Source organism: Leptidea sinapis, chromosome 6 (genome assembly GCF_905404315.1).
Source record: "Leptidea sinapis chromosome 6, ilLepSina1.1, whole genome shotgun sequence".
Lineage (NCBI taxonomy): Eukaryota > Metazoa > Arthropoda > Insecta > Lepidoptera > Pieridae > Leptidea > Leptidea sinapis.
The window spans coordinates 2,533,441-2,539,867 of NC_066270.1; the positions used below are offsets into that span (position 1 = coordinate 2,533,441).

The following is a 6,427-nucleotide window of genomic DNA, read 5'->3' on the forward strand; positions in this document are numbered from 1 at the left end:
TGGTGCTGCAGAAAAGTAGGAGGTGGTAATCATACACTCAAGTAACCTATACCATTTCAAATCTTAACAATAAGTATGTTTAAATAAATCCTTTTTAAAGGATTAACGTTTAACTGTAACTGTGGCTTAACATTAGATTTTTTTCGTAAAAGTTACATTTTTATTGTTATTTTATTTAGCCCGACTTTTCGTAACCTTTTTAGAGCACGTTTTCAGGGAGACACGTGCTCTTAAAACGCAATTACACGCATTTTAATCTTTTAAAATGTATTTATATGTGTAACACTTGCGCAAATCAAAGAAAATACAATAAGTAAGTATGTTATTTTATATGACGAATAGCTGACCAAGCAAACGTTGTATTGCCATCATAGTTAACAACTATAGTTAATCTACCAAGTATTGGTACCTAAACTTAAGTTTGAAGTTTGTTTTTTACCTCCTGAGAAAGTTAGAAAGATACAAAGATTCTAATTAGTTATTCATTTTAAACTATTCTTTCAATTTAATTTCTTAACGACGGGCGACACTTCAAAGGAAAAACAAAATTGTTGTTTTTATTTAATTCCGAAAATTTTCTTATTTATTCACCTTTTAAACCTTCTCTGGACTTCCACAAATAATTCAAGACGGTCCAGCCGTTCTCGAGTTTTAGCGAGACTAACGAACAGCAATTCATTTTTATATATATAGAAGATATAAGATTATCCTTGCTTCTGAGATTACACCTACCAATACACCCGCTTTTATTAGTACTTATTATTATGGACGCGTGAAATTTATCCGTACATGAAATAATACCAAATAAGATCTGTGGTTCTGTATAATTATTAATATTATGTTTACCAAAGGAGCCCTTTGCGCAGGATGCCGGCTAGATTATGGGTATCACAACGGCGCCTATTTCTGCCGTGAAGCAGTGATGTCTGCATTATTCTGTTTCGCTCTGAAGGGCGCCGTAACTAGTGAAATTACTGGGCAAGACTTGAGATCTTATGTATCAAGGTGACGAGCGCAATTGTAGTGGAGTTCAGAATTTTTTGATTTTTCAAGAATCCTGCACTGCATTATGCGATTACCATCAGCTGAAACTCCTCCTCGTCTTATCCCTTATTTTTATAAAAAAAAAGACGTGTGGCACTCGGGGACTGCCGCGGTAAAGCTATTGCATAGCATTTTTTATCAACTTATGCAATTATAATTATTTATTTATTTTATTTATGCAGTATTTTTTTTTATAAAATTAATTTAAAAAAAAGCAAACGGGAAGTGAGTAAAATTTTACTTGATTACAGACAGACAATGGGACAGGTGAAACTAAATAAAAATGCTTGTCATAATAACAAAAATTAAAAAAACGTGATAAAAAAATAAAGAAATTAAAAAAAAAACAAGACGTACCCCAGGCTCGACTTTCTGCACTAAAAGCATACGTGTAACCGCTGTTCCACGGCAACTGTAATGACCGAGGCGAAATATCTATATAGATCTAGTAAGTAAGTGTTAGGTTATTTTCGTTACGGAATTTCTGGATTCGGTCTCCACGCTCAAGGCCCCCGATAGAAGCTATGCAATAGCTTAAAAATATTATGTTACCTACGTTGCAAGGTTACGTAATAATTACTTTCATATTTGTAGTCATTCGTTTCAAATTGGGTCTATTTCTTGCAGTTGATAGCCCCAGCTGCACTTCTAGGGATTAAGTCTAGTATTGGAACTTCGTTTAATTTGTTCCCGAAATTGGCTCAAGCTATTTTGGATGCTGTGGAGAAGGAGAATATAACGCAAGCAAGAAATTTGCAGGAGAAACTTAGTTTGGCGATAGAAGCTCATACACCTGAAGGTAATAATAATATCTAAGAAAACATAAAAATACATTTTAAAAATCTGTTTGTTATGTCAAGAACATTTTTTCTAACATCATCATCAGCCGGAAGACGACCACTGCTGGACAAAGGTCTCCCCCAAATATTTCCACGACGATCGGTCCTGCGCTGCCTTGTCCAACGTATTCCGGCGATCTAAACCATATTGTTGTTCTATCTTGTGGGGGGCCTACCAACACTGCGTCTTCCGGTACGTGGTCGCCACTCGAGGACTTTACTGCCCCAACGGCCATCTGTCCGTCAAACTATGTGGCCTGCCCACTACCACTTCCTAACATAAATGCTTAAAAATATTACTTCTCAGAAAATAGGTTTGGGTGTCGTGGAACATCAGGAAGTAACGTGGTTCCTTTTAATATTCAGCAAATATTTATAAAATTTGGTCAAGTCAATTGGAAAAAAAGATAGTAAACACCAAGCTGTCTATATCTGGGGCATTTACCTGTGGGAGGCTTCTTTGCACAGGATGCCGGCTAGATTAAAGGGTGGTACCGCCGCGACGGCGCCTTATTCTGCAGTAATATGTAAGCATTACTGTGTTTCGGTCTGAAGGGCGCCGTAGCTAGTGAAATTACTGGGCAAATGAGACTTAACATCTTATTTCTCAAGGTGACGAGTACAATTGTAGTGCCGCTCAGAATTATTGGGTTTTTCAAGAATCCCGAACGCCACTGCATTGTAATGGGCAGGGCGTATCAATTACCATCAGCTGAACGTCCTGCTCGTCTGGTCCCTTACTGTCATAAAAAAATATTAATAATTATTATTTAATTATTTCTACTGGGGTATTGATTTATAATTGGGGTATAGATTTATAAGTGATAAAAAGCCTCGGCGAGCATTATTGTTTCAGTCTGAAGGGCACCATAGCTTGTAAAATTACTTGGCAAATGAGACTCAGTGTGACCTACACAATTGAAGTGCCGCTCAGAATAATTGGGTTTTTCATGAAGAAGAACTATTTCCTGAGCGGCACTGCATTATATTGGACAGAGCGTGTCCATTTCCAATATATAAGAGTAATATCTGATTACTAATAAAGTGTGCTACAGTCCGATATGTATGTTTAATGTGGACTGTATTATTATATTCCTGTTGTTTTCTATAGGTGAATGGGTGCCAATAATGAAGGCTGGTATGGAATTGGTGTCGGGTATCAAGGTCGGCCCTCCAGCTCTTCCCCAATGGCCTATCTCTCCGGAAGCAAAGGAGAGGATCCAGAACAAACTTAAAGCATTGCAACTAATATAATGTGCGTTCAGCAAACATTAAATTCTGTGGAGTTTTTGAAATAAACTAATATGAGCTGAGAATTGAAAGTATGTTTTAATTCCCGTACGACTAGAATCGAAATTTATATTGTATAATATTTACGTGTTAATATAAAGACAGGACACCGTCTTGGTGACGTCACGTCCAGACATACCATAGAGATTTAAGTACATAGAGCATAGATATTGGAAATTGTTTCAAACCGTACCTAGATTCCTATAGCTTGAAACAGATTAAAACAATTAGAACGTGTTTGAGCCATCGAAGGCAGATAACCCGCATTATTTTTTTCTTCTGTGAGTTGTCAAAATTATCATCCTACAGTTTAATCAATTACATCCTACTATCCATCCGAACAACAGAGGGCATTTCTGCCATTTGTAGATTTGTTCTAGAAAGCTCTAAGAAAAGTATTTTATTCAAATTAGTGGGTATAAAAAAAAATAAACATTCATATATAAAGTTTATCATGCCCCTTTTTTTTACAGTAGTAATATTTAGAATATCATAATGGGCATCTCAGCATAATTATTTCAAAAATAATTGTTTGAAATACCTATATAATATGCCTATTATCATAGGGCACAATCTCGCGAGAGAAATCACAAGCGCTCCTAATCCCAAAAGTAATCTTGTCAAATTAGTGTAATGTCATCGGTCCTCGATAAATCTACAAAGTTTGAACGAAATCTAGCCGTTTAAAGTGGGTCAAAATCGCGCCCAAAGAAGTCGGTTACAAACATACAGGCGAAGCTAACAAAAAGCGTGTGATGACAAAATAACTCATTACCACTAGGTAATAAGTTTTATTAAGTTTCTTTTGTACTGTCCACTCCATGTCTGTGATTATACTTTAAGGCGAAGAGTAAGCAGAAAACACGCAAACAAGATGTTTTTAGACAAGTTTTTTTGGTGAAAATATAGCATTTCGAGCTATGAACACTACTTAATCCTGTTACACATATCCTTAAGTCTTATTTATAGGTTCCTAATGCTTGCTGTTGGTTATATTTAACACTCCAGAGCCTTTTTGCACTACCACTTTTCCTTGCAGTTAAACAAGTTTTTTTTCATGGCATGACGCATTATTTTAGTTCAACCCTCAGAAAAGTTATTTTTATAGCTTGTACTTTTTTGTGTAGGTATATTTATTCAGATTAGTAGCGAATAACGAGGATCGTAAGCATATAAACTGTTTTCGACGCAAGAATTTTGAAAATATTGTCTTTTTTACATAGATGGCGGGCCGGAAGCTCGCTCAAGGTCGCTGGCATTTAGTGTCGCCTTAATATCTCTTTGGCATATATTTAAAAAAATCACCAATCGACTGCCTGCTAACATCACGTCTTGTTATGAAAAAGCGACGAAACCATTACAATGCAATGGAGCCACAACCAGAGAGTTGAACCTGATTTACGGTCACTCGGACGGTGGGCTCAGTTGGTAAGAGCACCCCGACGGTATCCAAGAGGCGCGGGTTCGAGTCCCGTATAGTCCATAAATGTTGGTACCAATTAAAATATACATTTTGACATTTGGGTGAGTTAACACCAATATTATCGAATAGACAACCATTTTAATAGTGGTTTTACTTACATCTTTGTGCCGTTTTGGTGTCGAGACACTAGGCCCGTGGGGTCCTGAGGCGCGGAGAATGTTCTAAATACTGTCTTCGCGCCTCAATAAGGCTACTGGAAACCCAAGCGCTGGCAGCTATCTCGGTCAACGGATCAGTATTCTTGGTACGCTTCCACGTAATGATAGTTTTAATTTTATGTAGTCATAGTATTGTAAATATAGTTATAAGTTTTGTTTTGTTTGAATAAAGTTTTTAAGAAAAAAATAAATTTTAATACTAGTAGAAATATTTTAGTTTTCTTAGAACAATATTGGTAACTACGAGCGAGCTTGTCCAGCTTGTTCCAGTTATAGTACAGTTAACGTTTTACGGCCGTTCCCAATATACTATTTACAGATAGAGATATATTACTACCTTCTACTGTCAGTAAGTCGTCCCATTGACGGAGCGTGTACGGATAAGGTGAGTTACCGTCGATAAGTTTATTGGGTCAGAAAAGTCAACGATAGTTACGATTATTATCTCAAGTAAAAGATAGACTGAATATTGGGAACGGCCGTTAGTGAAATGATAGGAGAATACCAATCTAAAAGCAAAACCAGGATACGATCGAAACTTAACTTCAACGATTTTGAAATGACGAGAATAGCACCTCTGAGAGTGGAACCTGACATACCACAATTTATGGTCGGTTCGTCACTCCGACGGTTGGCTTAGTTGATAAGAGCGCTCGGATGGAACCGGAAAGGTGCTGGTTTGAGTCCCGCATAGTCTTGAAAATTTTGATAAAAAAAAATGTGTATTTGGTATTTAATTTAATCATTATATAATTAAACCTATACCAGTCACGCCTCACAGTGGTTTAATTTTGTAGTAGGGATATCTTGTGGAAAATAGCAAAATGCATAACGTAACACCAACGTGGTTGTGAGTTGCAAAATCTATCTACACATATTTATTATAATAATGTCGCGAGCGGCAGGACGAATGGCCTAACAGCACATATAGGTCTTAAACTATTTGAAAGGACGTCGTGTTTTTCATTTTACCGCTTTTTTATGTACCTAATTGTAGATAATCATCTTAAACTTGCTTTGCTGTTAACTTTAGTCAATATGTAACTTGTTTTAAATTAATCTATGACATAGAAATATCACGAAAGGTGAATAAGACATATATCTGAAAATAGGTGAAAATAAATTGTGTGTGTGTGTCAGCTCCGACGCGCGACTGGAGTTTACTCCTCAAGATCGATTGTTTTTGAACAGGTACTAAACAAAATCAAGTCCAATGGAGTCGGTTACAAACAGACATACATAAGAAGCTAATTAATTATGTGCATAGCTCATACAAACTATATTGATAATTTTCAATATTTAATAAATACAAAGCACACATGTTTATATACACAATACATGTCATATTAATGTATGAATTTAACTAAGTAAGTACTTACTAAGTACCCATTTTATCAGATTTTCCGGCACTATTATTTACACCACTTTCTGCCATAATTTATAGAATATTCACTTAACTTGATGTATAATAATAAATTAATTTCAATAATATAATAAAAGTGATGTTTGCTATCCGTATCACTGCAATACAACTAATATAGGGACCGTACGTCTAGACTGTCACGCCAACTGAAAAGTGAAAGGTGTGCGAGGAATGATGCGCACCAAAAACG

At 36.1% G+C, this 6,427-nt stretch overlaps 1 protein-coding gene across 1 annotated transcript in view; it reads right to left on the minus strand.

The window, feature by feature from the left end:
- LOC126964869 (serine/threonine-protein phosphatase 5) overlaps window positions 1–6,427 on the minus strand; it is a 415,601-nt gene that overhangs the window by 286,114 nt on the left and 123,060 nt on the right. The gene's annotated exons all lie outside the window — the stretch shown is intronic.